This window comes from Macaca nemestrina, chromosome 6, assembly GCF_043159975.1.
Source record: "Macaca nemestrina isolate mMacNem1 chromosome 6, mMacNem.hap1, whole genome shotgun sequence".
NCBI lineage: Eukaryota > Metazoa > Chordata > Mammalia > Primates > Cercopithecidae > Macaca > Macaca nemestrina.
In genome coordinates this window covers 107,613,549-107,626,163 of record NC_092130.1, presented here as the reverse complement: position 1 = coordinate 107,626,163, position 12,615 = coordinate 107,613,549, and the positions used below count along the sequence as shown (strand labels likewise).

The window sequence follows — 12,615 nt, the reverse complement described above, 5'->3', positions numbered from 1 at the left end:
CCTTTTCACAGAGACATGACATTTTCTATGGGCATTTACGGGAAGAGACAAACTGAACCAGATCTTCCTCACAGTTGAGCATGCCAAGGACAAATCCTCCAAGTTTTCCCTTTCTTTTTCTTCATAGAACTTGCGGGCTCCAGGACCCTCGGGGATGTGTCCTTTGTGAGCCACACTGTCTAGTGATTACATAGAAGTACAGCCTCAGGCAGGTGTAGCTGAGCACCCCCACTCCAAAGGGGAGCTTCTGCACTTCCAACACATCTATTGTGACACTGGCTACAGAGAAATTCCTCTTATATTCTTTTTTTTTTTTTTTTTCCCAACATTTCCCTGTTTAGCTCTGTGTTATGCTGTGATTAAACTGGGCATGAAATGTAGCACAATTACTTCAAAGGCAATTCCAGTTGACTGGATCTTTTCTCATTTATTAAAATATGAAGCATGTTGAACCTTCAAACTTTTCCTTTGATATCTGTATCCCTAAGGTGTTATTGGAGCTTTGATTCTCTGTATTTCACATGGGGAGAGCAAAGAGCGTTCTAGTAGGAAACAATCCCTAAATATTTCCAGAACTTGAGTAGCCTCAGTTTTTGTTCTGCCAGTTTATTGTGGAAATGTTCAGAGAGAGGTTCTTCCCAAGGAAAAAAAAAATCACTTACTATAAAAATCTAAATCTGAGCCTTTTTGGAATATTATTTCAGCTAGTGAAAAGTTTACCCTGATTTTATCTGTTTGTTTCCTCAAGTAAAAACAGCTCAAATGACTGTTATTGGCTAGAAAATCAAGGAAATAAAAATGGCATTTGCCTGTTGGGTAACTTTGAGCAAATTAATTGAACCCTTGTGCCTGGATTTGCTCATCTTTCAATTAAGGAAGAATGGTTTCTTAAAAAGTTGTTTCATGTTGAAGAAGTCTGTAGTCCATATCTGAGTTTTCACCTGTCTAGTCTTCTGTGGTGGCACGATAGTTAGCAAAGCTTCTAGATATAAAACATTTTCAAAACAAACGTCTTCTAGTAATAAAATACTAATTTAATGTTATATAATATTTGATTCATACAGAATAAAGCATGTAACATATGTGTTTGTCAAAAGCATAGCAAGAAATGCATACCTGTGAACATACCACCAACTATCAAAATTACGTGTGTCCTCCTCAATTCCATCCTCTTACATATCCCACTGCTTAAATTTCTTGCTTTTTTTCCCCAGTAATCTTACTACACATGTACATATTGCTAAATGACATCTCACTTAACTTTCCTTATTTGGGGGCTCAAGAAAAAAATTAATCATTCTAAGTATTGTCATCTGCAACTTGCTTATTTTTTCTAAGATTCCCCCATAATGTTGTCTGTATCTATAGTTAATTCATTCTTACTGCTATTTAATATTTTTACATACATAGTTCATTTTCTATCTATTCTCCAGTTGATGGAGATCTCAGTTTGTTTTTTTCTATTACGAAAGTACAGCTGTGAATGTTTTGGTGCATGACTTCCACTGCCCCTGTGCAAGAATTTTTCTCCTAATAGTGGAAGTCCTAGGTTATAGAGTACGTATTAGAATATATATAGGTATACCTTTAGAGAATAATGCCAAATTATTTTTTAAAGAGATTGTACAATAAATTTTTTCATAAAGCATGTGTTGTGTGGGTCCTACTATATCAATGCAATATTTCTACTGTATTCCACAAGCGGAGTGTGTGGAAATGGTGCTTGTTTGATAGAAACTTCTCTTCATCTAGCTTCTGTTTGTCTACCTGCACTAGAAGTCCAACAGCTCTAATCTTGAACTTAAGGATCTAATCTTGATCAGGGATGAGGCTGGCAAGGCACATCCATTTTCTCAGCCTTGAAATCCCTGAACTGCCTTTCAGCTCCAGGTGCATTCCCACTCTTAGCCTCTTTGAACATGAAATTGGCTATTCACCCTGTTTTGGATAGCTTTCTGTCTATATTTTCCCTGTAGCTGAAGTAGTGAAGGACCACATGTCCCGTCTATTTGGCTTCTAGAATGAGATGCTACCTGCATACATTTCTTAGCATAGCTTTATTCTTCCTGCCCTTTGCCTCTTTCTTTTTTGCTTAAACTTTTTCTTTCTTTTAGTAAATGTGAACATATGTTTTCAGATTTGGGGGGTAATATTTAAATTAATATTTAATTTTAATTAATTTAATGTAAATTATGATTTATTTTATATTTATTTATTTTATAAAGTAATCCATAATCACATTTTTTGATGAGTCATAAACAAAGACCTCTTGAATACTTACTTTACTTATTGCCAGGTACTAAGCTGGGTGCTCTGGCTACAAAGATAAATATAGTGTAGTAATGAGTGGACAGAAAATCATCAGATGACTCCACATGGTGTGATGATTTCTATGTGAAAATTATAGACACACAGGATGTGAGGAAATACGTACAAGAAAGTATGGACTCTGGTTGAGGGAGTGCAAAAGAGGCCACAGAGATGGTAGCGGCTCAGCTGTGCCTCTTCAGGTGAGTTTGCCAGGTGAGAAATGGAAGAAAGGCAGGCAAAAAAAGAACAAGCCAAGAGTCCCAGCGGAGACTTGGCCGAGTGTCCTGGGCTGCTGGAACATTCCTCTTTGAAGGCACGAGCATCTAGTAGGATGTTCAGAGGTAAAATGGACTGAGAAAAATGTGCATTAATGGCTCTCCCTCTTCCATTGTTCTTTCAGGGGCAAAAGCTGACTTGGCAGAAGCTGTCTGATACTGTGGGTCATGCTGACCTTGAGGCTGCGCAACGTGCCCTGGCAGATTCAGAGTGTGTCCTGCTAGAACCCATGTGCTGGACTCACATTTTCAGTGAGTAATGGGCTGAGGTCAAAGGCTGTCCTTGCAGGAGCCTTTCAGGGTTTTATATATGGATATATAGCCAACCCAATCTTTGTGCTAACAGAAAACTAGAATATGTAGGAAATGAAAATCCCTATGCCACACTCTAGTCAGTACTTTCACTGCCTTCTCCACTGAACAATTAGTAAACACTTCTACTATTTTGTTCTGATTGCTGGGAATTTTATCCCCTTCTCTCTCCTGCAGGAGAGAATGAGTGAAAATTAGCAAGTAAGATAACTACATTCATTGCCTGAATGCTAGAGAGTGCTGCGTGCCCCCAGATTGGATTTGTGGAGTGAAGGCTTTGATCTCTGCTTCCTACATGTGTCTGCGAGGATTGGTACTATGGTACTAACTTATTTCTTCCCTTTCACTTTATCCTGACTGACTGAGATGCATGAACTTTGACTTTCCAAAATCTGAATTCTAACTTGTCTTAAGAGTCAAAATAGACCATGGTCTACCATTCTACTCCCTCCTCAACTAACCTTTCTCAGATTGATGCAACAGCTAGACTCTGTCTAGGAAAGATTGAGGTCTCGGAGACATGCTATTTTTCCTGTGTTTGCTGGCCCTGGTATAAATTGAGCCAGCTCAGCACTCTTCTCCAGTGTCTGTTTTTAAAGCCTTGTGCTTTTATGGTGCCAATGGCACTTAGAGGGGATTTAATGGCTGCCTGTAAAGGCTGCTAACTCTGAAGGCTCAGGTGAGGCAGTGTGAACAGGGGAGCAGTAGCAATTTTTTCCATAGCATTATCTTCCACCAGATACCTGCAAAAAGTCTCTACAAAGTACCTTGTTTTGACTGATTGGGTTAAGGAGTTAAGTAAAAAAGAGAAACAGATATTTAAAACAAAAGCCATGCTAAAAACGAAGAAGAAGGTAGACTTTTATTTTAAGCACACTTTGTCCTGCTCCTTCCTATCCAGCCTGGGAAAGAATCAGCAAGTTCATACAGGTGATACCATATCACATTACGTGAACACGTCAAATATTTTAGAGTCTGTTTCAACGCGAAAGCTGTACATTGAAACTAATGTCAATTTTGCTGGTAAGATTCATTTGCTTTTTTTTTTCCCAAATGGTTTGTCTTATAATTTTTGCTCTTAATTATAACTGCTATAATTTAGAGTTAAATTAGAAGTCGAAGGAAAAAGATAACTTACAGTGCAGTGTTCTTATATAGCTGAAGTTTCCAACAGTTATGTCTCACAAGTATCTTTAAAAATAGCGTTATTATTCATATCTCATCTTTCTCAGCTTGTAATGTGCTATGCCACTCATACAGTATACTTTGGAGGAAGTTGGGGTTTTACCTTCAAGTTTTGATTTGGAGAAATGTAAAGAATGTAGGCTTTAATTTAAAGTCAGATAGGTACATATTTAAATCTTGCTCCCACCAGTAAGTAGCAGAGTGACACTGAAATACTGAAATGTCATTGAATGTCCCTGAGCCTCATTCTTCTCGTAAGTATCATGTTTCCAGGGATGGCAAACTTTTTCTGTAAAGGGACGAATAGTCAAGATTTTAGGGTTTGCAGGAAAAATGGTCTCTGGTGCAACTGCATACTCAATTTTGCCATTGTAGCACAAGAGCAGTCATAGGTAATACATAAACAAATGGATATGGCTGTGTTCCAATAAAGCTATCTGCAAATGCAAGCTGCAGGTTGGATCTGGTCTATGTGCTGTAGTTTGCTGACTCTGATAGAGATAAAGATATTATGCCCCAGTGCTGTCATAAGGACTCCATGCTATATACAAGATATGCGGAGTGATTGGTGCTGGCATAAAGTCAGCTCTATGACTCAATTCATTCCCTCACTCTGTGCCTCTGTGATCCCCTTTGCTGCCAATAGTGATCCAAGTCAGAATACAGGCAGGTAGGGGAATGCATTCTTTAGTAGGATATGACTGTTTGGACAGAGTTTCTCTTTGCATCCTACTTATTATGTATAAAAGTACTGATAAAGCTCTGAGCACAGTAGGAATGTCAGTTTTTTTTTTTTTTTTTTTTTTTTTTTTTCCCCTCCCTGGTGTCAGGGCAAGAGAGGAAAAAGTATTGCTAAAGAAAGTGACCCCTTGGCCCAAGGCAGCCTCTTGATTAAATCTTCCTGTTAGAGCTTTGAGAAAAAGCAGAGATAATTGGACGGTGTCATCTTCCCCTCTGGGCAAAAGTTTTCTGATTTTGTTTTCTGGCTCTGTTTCTGATTTTATCTCTTGATGATGGTGGGTGCCTGTAATCCCAGCTACTTGGGAGGCTGAGGTGGGAGAATTGCTTGAACCCAGGAGGTGGAGGCTGCAGTAAGCTGAGATTGTGCCATTGCACTCCAGCCTGAGCGACAGAGCAAGACTCTGTCTCAAAAAAAAAAAAAAAAAAAAGAAAAAGAAAAAAGAGTTATCCCTATCTGAATGGATAAAGAAGGATAAGTTACATGTGAGATTTTAGTTTGAGAAAAATGTGGCATGGTTGAATAATTTTTATTTAAGCCTTACCCCTACATTGCAAGATGCAGATTTGTATGAAAGTATCTGTTGCTGTTGAATTGATTTAAGAAACAGGATCTACTGGATCATTGGTATAGAGAATAACCCTAAATATAACATTTATTGAGAACCTGTTATTTTTAGAAAGTAATATATTTCTACTCTAAAAAATTTGGAAAATGTAGAAAAGTATATAGGTAAAAAATAAATAAATAAAAGGTTAAAGCAAAACAATAACAACGAGAACCAAATCTTTCCTCTCTATGTCAAATGTTGATATTAGACATTTTTTTTTTTTTTTTTTTTTTTTTTTTTTTTTTTTTGAGACGGAGTCTCGCTGTGTCACCCAGGCTGGAGTGCAGTGGCGCGATCTCGGCTCACTGCAAGCTCCGCCTCCCGGGTTTACGCCATTCTCCTGCCTCAGCCTCCGAGTAGCTGGGACTACAGGCGCCCGCCACCACGCCCGGCTAGTTTTTTGTATTTTTAGTAGAGACGGGGTTTCACCATGTTAGCCAGGATGGTCTCGATCTCCTGACTTCGTGATCCACCCGCCTCGGCCTCCCAAAGTACTGGGATTACAGGCTTGAGCCACCGCGCCCGGCCGATATTAGACATTTTAATGCTTCTTGTCTTTTATAATAGTTGGACTTTCCATTTTTGTTAGTTTACAAAACTGGAATGATATCCTATGTTCATACGGATTCATTTATAAGCTGCTCTTTGCACAGTAATGGCATGATGTGAACACATTCCCAGGTCTTTAAAAACCTTTTATGGCTTCATTTTTAATGGCTATGGAGGATTCCAGGGATTGAGATAACACATTTGGAGGTTGATCTTTCAAGACCATTTAGGAACTTTCACTTCTCCTTAGCACTTTTTTCATAATTTAAAAAAAAATCAAGAAGTTAAAACTCATATCAGTTTGTTTGTCTCTTTTGTAAAGTGGGAAGAGGTTTGATGCAGAAGAATCATGAGACAACAGGATTGTCCTTTCCAGCTGGGTCAGGGCTAAAGGGAAGCAGCTGAGCATGGTTCTGTGTTGCATCTTGGCAGTGGGATCCCAGCATCAGTGGCCAACCTGTTCCTTAGGGGCATTGCCTTAACCATAGGGCTGCATGGTGACAATTGGGGAGTTGACAACATCTGCTCATATTGTATAGTCACCACATGCATGCCCTGTCTTGATTAATTGGGTTGTTTCATTTTAGACATTCTCTTGTCACAGAACATTCTGTGCTTGTACCAGTGATAATGAGTTACCCAAGGGATAGCCTCTTCAGAACTAATAAATCTGTAACTCAGAGTACTGAACACATCAGCATCTTTCTGAAGATACAAAGCAATACAGCTGTGCATTAGTGACATTTAACATTGTAATATTTGTGTCTGGATGAGTAGGAAATGTTATATACTTTAGCAATTAACCCTTTTGTCTGTGGCATTAATGAATGAGATTAGAGTTGGATTTAAGGATTTGTTAAATGACAAAGTCCAGTGACCTTAATTACTCTAATGCCATTCCTAATCTTATCTGACCTGAGTAAATGAAATGCATTTTCAGCACATCAAATGGTAAGGGTTGTTACTTTATAATGAGTAAACTGCTGGTCAGAACTCTAGTGTTAAAAATGGCATGAGAAATAATGGAACATCCACTAATTTATGCATAAATTTCTAAAAATAAAACTAAAGAGACTTCAAGTCTGGGCCATGTAACATCTTCTGTCAATCCTTTTATAACTTTAAATAAAAATTGCTTTCTTGCCCCCCAATTAAAAAATTTACTCACCCATTGTGAAAACAACAGATGATGTAGAAACTTACAAAGGGAGAAAGTAAAAACCTTCTATAAATCTGATTGCTGAGATTTAACCAAAGTTCACATTTTTATTTATATCCTTCTGGGAATTTTTTTCTATGCATGTATACATAAAAATATATACTTTCCTAATATATAGAAATGGGATCATGTTACATGTATTATTTAATAGTATTCTCTTTTTCAGGCTAAAGAATCTATCCTGGGCTGATACTGTCCCTCTCTCTATCTTCAGACCACAGGAACTTAATTGCTTTTGCTTCTCTTCGGAGCTGCCACCACCTCCCCAGCTTCTTAAGGTCTCTCCCCAAGACCCCCTGCAGAAGACAATACAGCCCCACCAGTTTTGCTTGGCTCACTCTCCGCGAAGCCCAACGCACAGACCATTGTTAGGGATTTTATTGCTAACTGAGTAGGAAAACAGAAGGATATAAAAATAAAAACCACGGCACATTGTATAGGTTTGACATATTAAGACCTTCCTGTTGCTTGGCTAGGTGGTGCTTTGGGGGCCTGAAAGTTAATTGTTTGTCATCTTTAATCCTGGGCAGAAACCTCACCAATCTCCCCCTCACTTAGATATTTTACTACCTTGAGCTCCTTAAAATCAGTGATCATCCAACTATCTGTGGAGAATATTCAGTTGTATTTTATGAGTTTTTTTTCTTTAAAAATTTTTTTGTGGTAAAATACATATAACATAAAATGTATTATTTTACCCATTGTAAGTATGTAGTACAGTGGCATTAAGGACCTTCAAACTGTTGTACAATTGTTACCACTGTTCACTCTAGAACTTTTTCATCATCCCAACGTGAAGCTGTACCCATTAAGCATCAGCTCCCCCTTCCCCCGAAACCCTGGCCCCACCATTCTACTTTCTAATGACTGTTCTGGCTACTTCACATAAATAGGATCATATAGTATTTGTACTTTTGAGACTGGCTTATTTCACTTAGCATAATGTCCCCCAGGTTCAGCCATGTTATCTCATGTGTTATAATTTCCTTTCTTTTTAAGACTGAATACAATTTCATTCACATTTTATTCAACATTTATGCATTGATGGACACGGGTTGCTTCCAGCTTTTGGCTATTGTAGATAATGCTGCTATGAACGTGAGTGTACAAATGTCTGTTTGAGTCCCAGCTTTCAGATTTTTTGAGTATATACCCAGAAGTGGAAATGCTGTATAATCCTATTTTTAATTTTTTGAGGAAACATACTGTTTTCCATAGTGGCTGCACCAGCTTACATTCCCACCAACAGTTGTTTCTCGACTTCCCTACCAACAGTTGTTATTTGCTGGGTTTTTTTTTGAATAATAGCCATCTTAATGAGTGTGAGGTGATATCTCATTGTGGATTTGATTTGCATTTTCCTAGTAATTAGTGATATTGGCATACTTTCATATGCTGATTAGCCATTTGTATACAGTAGTCCTCCTTATATGCAGGGATGTGTTCCAAGACCTCTACAGGATGCCTGAAATCTCAGATACTATCAACCCTGATGCCCATGTCATCTACCCACAAATTTAATGCCTTTTCCATCTTAACTAAACACTCTGCACCATGGCCACGACTTTTGCAGTTTGAAGTCTGACAGCAAAATTAGCACAAATTTCTTCTTTTCATCTTCACAATTTCATGGATAGAAGATTCGTTCTTACCAAGATCTTAGCAACCTCCGCATACATTTTTTTCTTTCCTAATTAAGTTGAGAACTTTCACCTTTTTGCTTAATGGAAGCACTTCATAACTTCTCCTTGTTATATCCCAATTGCCAGCATGACTACTCTTGCACTTTGGGGTCGTTATTAAGTAAAAATAATGGTGACTTGAACACATGCACTGCAATACCTGAGAGTAGTTGTGATCACTGAAATGGCTCTAAATGACTAATGGGTGGGTAGCTTGTGCAGTGTGGATATGCTGGAAAAAGAGTTGATTCATATCAGAGGTGGGATGGAACAGGATGCCACAAGATTTCATCATTCCACTCAGAACGGCACACAATTTTAAATTTATGAATTATTATTTCTGGATTTTTCTATTTAATATTTTGGACCGTGGTTTACCATGAGTAACTAAATCTGTGGAAAGCAAAACTGCAGATAAGAAGAGATGAATGTATCTTCTTCAGATATTTGGCTCATTTTTTAAAATCATGTTTTTGTTTTGTTTTGATTTGTTTTTTAACTTCTCTTTCCTTGCGGATTGATAGTTTAATAAAATACAGTAATATTATTTTCAGTGAATTTTGGAATATCAAGATGAGGAACTTCAGGATGAAGTCCAAAATGTCTACTTCTAGCCACAATTAAGTAAAAGAGACTGATTCAGTCTTCCACCTTAAACAACCAGAAAACCAGAAAAATACATGAAACAATGGTTTTCAGATACTGGACAAAAAACCCCTGCATATATGTATGATCCCTTCAGAGTGATGGCGCCATGGATTGAATGCATTTTTCATCCAAAATTCATACGTTGGAACTTAAACTCCAATGTGATAGATTTTAGAGGTGAGGTATTTGGGAAGCGATTAAGTCACGATGGTAGAACCCCTATAAATGGGGTTACTTTTCATATAAAAGGGCTGGAGAGAACTAACCGGACCCTTCTTGCCTTGCATCTATTATGCCTTGTGAGGACACAGCATTCATCCTTTTTGCCCTTTTGGCCTTCTGCCATGTGAGAATGCAGCAAGAAGGCCCTCACCAGACACCAAATGCTGGTGCCTTTATCTTAGACTTTCCAACCTTCAGAACTGTAAGAAATAAACTTCTATTCCTTTTTTCTTTATTATTATACTTTAAGTTCTGGGATACATGTGCAGAACATGCAGGTTTGTTACATAGGTATACAAGTCCCATGGTGGTTTGCTGCACCCATCAACCCATCATCTACATTAGGTATTTCTGCTAATGCTATCCCTCCCCTAGCACCCCACCCCCACCCCCAACAGGCCCTGGTGTGTGATGTTCCCCTCCCTGTGTCCATGAGTTCTCGTTGTTCAACTCCCACTTATGAGTGAGAACATGCAGTGTTTGGTTTTCTGTTCCTGGGTTAGTTTGCTGAGAATGATGGTGTCCGGCTTCATCCATGTCCCTGCAAAGGACATGAACTCATCCTGTTTCATGGCTTCATAGTATTCCATGGGGTATGTGTGCCACATTTTTTATCCAGCCTATCACTGATAGACATTTAGGTTGGTTCCAAGTCTTTGCTATTGTGAACAGTGCTGCAATAAACATATGTGTGCATGTGTCTTTATAGCAGCATGATTTATAATTCTTTGGGTATATACCCAGTAATGGGATTGCTGGGTCAAATGCTGTTTCTGGTTCTAGATCCTTGAGGAATTGCCACACTGTCTTCAACAATGGTTGAACTAATTTACACTCCTGCCAACAGTGTAAAAGCGTTCCTATTTCTTCACATTCTCTCCAGCATCTGTTGTTTCCTGACTTTTTAATGATTGATTGCCATTCTAACTGGTGTGAGATGGTATCTCACTGTGGTTTTGATTTGCATTTCTCTGATGACCAGTGAGAATGAGCTTTTTTTCATATATTTCTTGGCTACATAAATGTCTTCTTTTAAGAAGTGTCTGTTCATATCCTTTGCCCACTTTTCGATGGGGTTGTTTGTTTTTTTCTTGTAAATTTGTTTAAGTTCCTTGTAGGATCTGGATATTAGCCCTTTCTCAGATGGATAGATTGCAAAAATTTTCTCCCATTCTGGAGGTTGCCTGTTCACTCTGATGATAGTTTTTTTTTTTTGCTGCACAGAAGTTCTTTAGTTTAATTAGATCCCATTTGTCAACTGTGGCTTTGTTGCTATTGCTTTTGGTGTTTTAGTCATGAAGTCTTTGCCCATGCCTATGTCCTGAATGGTATTGCTTAGGTTTTCTTCTAGGGTTTTTATGGTTTTAGGTCTTACGTTTAAGTTTTTAATTCATCTTGAGTTAATTTTTGTATGAGGTGTAAGGAAGGGGTCCAGTTTCAGTTTTCTGCAAATGGCTAGCCAGTTTTTTCAACATCATTTATTAAATACGGAATCCTTTCCCCATTGCTTGTTTTTGTCAGGTTTGTCAAAGATCAGGTGTTGGTAGATATGTGGCATTATTTCTGAGGCCTCTGTTCTGTTCCATTTGTCTATATATCTGTTTTGGTACCAGTACCGTGCTGTTTTGGTTACTGTGGCCTTGTAGTATAGTTTGAAGTCAGATAGCATGATGCCTCCAGCTTTGTTCTTTTTGCTTAGAATTGTCTTGGCTATATTAACTCTTTTTTGGTTCCATATAAAGTTTAAAGTAGTTTTTTTAATTCTGTGAAGCAAGTCAATGGTAGCTTGATGGAGATAGCATTGAATCTATAAATTACTTTGGGTAGTATGGCCATTTTCACAATACTGATTCTTCCTATCCATGAGCATGGAATGTTTTTCCATTTGTTTGTGACCTCTCTTATTTCCTTGAGCAGTGGTTTGTACTTCTCCTTGAAGAAATCCTTCACATCCCTTGTAAGTTGTATTCCTAGATATTTTTTTTTTTCTCTTTGTAGCCATTGTGAATGGGAGTTCACTCATGATTTGGCTCTCTGCTATTGGTGTATAAGAATGATTGTGATTTTTGCACATTCATTTTGTATCTGAGACTTTCCTGAAGTTGCTTATCAGCTTAAAGAGATTTTTGGGCTGAGACAATAGGATTTTCTAAATATACAATCATGTCATTTGCAAACAGAGACAACTTGACTTCCTCTCTTCCTGTTTGAATACCCTTTATTTCTTTCTCTTGCCTGATTGCCCTCCCCAGAACTTCGAATACTATGTTGAATAGGAGTGGTGAGAGAGGGCATCCTTGTCTTATGCTGGTTGTCAAAGGGAATGCTTCCCCAGCTTTTGCCCATTTAGTAGGATATTGGCTATGGGTTTGTCATAAATAGCTCTTATTATTTTGAGATACGTTCCATCAATACTTAGATTATTGAGAGTTTTTAGCATGAAGGGGCGTTGAATTTTGTTGAAGGCCTTTTCTGCATCCATTGAGATAATCGTGTGGTTTTTGTGATTGGTTCTTTTTATGTGATGGACTACATTTATTGATTTGTGTACGTTAAACCAGCCTTGCATCTCAGGGATGAAGCCAACCTGATCATGGTGGATAAGCTTTTTGATGTGCAGCTGGATTCAGTTTGCCAGTATTTTATTGAGGAGTTTCACATCAATGTTCATCAGTGATATTGGCCTGAAATCTTTTTGTTGTTGTTGTGTCTCTGCCAGGTTTTGGTATCAGGATGATGCTAGCCTCATAAAATGAGTTAGGGAGGAGTCCTTTTTTTTTCTGTTGTTTGGAATAGTTTCAGAAGGAATAGTACCAGCTCCTCTTTGTAACTCTGGTAGAATTCGACTGTGAATCCATCTGGTC

At 38.1% G+C, this 12,615-nt stretch overlaps 1 long non-coding RNA gene across 2 annotated transcripts in view; it reads left to right on the top strand.

Moving 5' to 3' along the window:
* LOC139363862 (uncharacterized) overlaps positions 1 to 12,615 on the top strand; it is a 120,467-nt gene that overhangs the window by 84,458 nt on the left and 23,394 nt on the right. For both annotated transcript variants that reach the window (XR_011624954.1, XR_011624953.1), the window contains exon 2: positions 2,711 to 2,837. This is a non-coding gene — a long non-coding RNA (uncharacterized lncRNA). The remainder of the gene's footprint in view (positions 1 to 2,710; positions 2,838 to 12,615) is intronic.